Raw genomic sequence first — 1,177 nt, forward strand, 5'->3', positions numbered from 1 at the left:
CAGGACCGGCAGACTGCGTCCCGGCAGCAGCAGTTCCGGTGCTCATGCGCCTCTCCGCAGCTGGCGCATGGTGGGGCTGGCTCCGAGGTCCTCGTTTGCGGGGCTCCTCTCGAACGGGGTGGATGCGCGGGTTTATGGTGAATCTTCAATACCTCGTCGTCCTCGGAGTCGGCCGATTCTGAGACGGTTCGGGTGCAATGGACCTGGTGTCCGCTGCGTCCTGGATGTGCTTTTTCGTAAGCCGCCGCGTCCTTTAAAGCCTGTGCCAGCGTGAGGTTGTCCTCTCGGATCAGACGCCTCCTCAATTTTGCCTCTCGAAGGCCCACCAAGAACTGGTTGAGCAGTGTGTCTTCCAAGCTGGGGAAAGCGCACTGCGTGGCGGCCTTTCGAAGGCTTGCCAGGAAATCGGCAGCTTTCTCCTCCGGGCCTTGGACTCTGGCGAAGAAGTCCATTACTCTGCAAACTTTGCTTCGGGACGAGGTGCGCAGTGAGGGCTGCAATGAGGTCATCAAAGCTCTCCCCCTCTACTTCCTTGGGTGATATCAGGTCCTGCAGGAGGAGGAGGGTGTCCATTCCACAAAGGCGTATGAACTGGGACCTCTTCATACCCGCGTCGGTGACCTGTAAGCATGCGAGGTAGTTCTTGAGGATCATCACCCAAGTGGTCCATCGCTCGGGTTGCGCTAGGTCGAAGGGAGCGATGCCCTCATGAGAGGTCCCGGCGGAGGAGGCGGCCGCAGTGGCACCCGAAGTGGAGGAGGCGGACGAAGTGGAGGAGGTGTGGCCTGGCTCCGACATCTTGGTGTGTGCGCTTGGTCGCGGTTGCATTTGGCGGGAAGCGGTGCTGTCGGCGAGGCAAGCTGACGAGACACGACTGGCGAAGCGTGGCGAGGCTGCAAGGCGGTGGCGGGGGGACGAGGCGAGGCGCGGTGCAGGGAGGCTGAGCTGGCCCTGAGCTTGTGAGCGCAGTGTGGCGAGATGCCGGTGGTTGACGGAGCGAGACGTAGAGCGAGGGAGCGTTGATCTCCGGCGGCGGCGGCTGTGGAGGCAGCGCGATCGGTGCTCGGTGTTGCTGGTCTCCTCCGGGTCTGTTCAGGAAGGGTAGAATCCCACCTTCGTCGCCAGTGAAAAGTACTCAGAAACGTGGAGTGATTTCAGCAAGAGTACTTTATTCAAT

This window comes from Gekko japonicus, unplaced genomic scaffold (genome assembly GCF_001447785.1).
Source record: "Gekko japonicus isolate JY-2015 unplaced genomic scaffold, Gekko_japonicus_V1.1 scaffold504, whole genome shotgun sequence".
In the NCBI taxonomy this organism is placed as follows: domain Eukaryota; kingdom Metazoa; phylum Chordata; class Lepidosauria; order Squamata; family Gekkonidae; genus Gekko; species Gekko japonicus.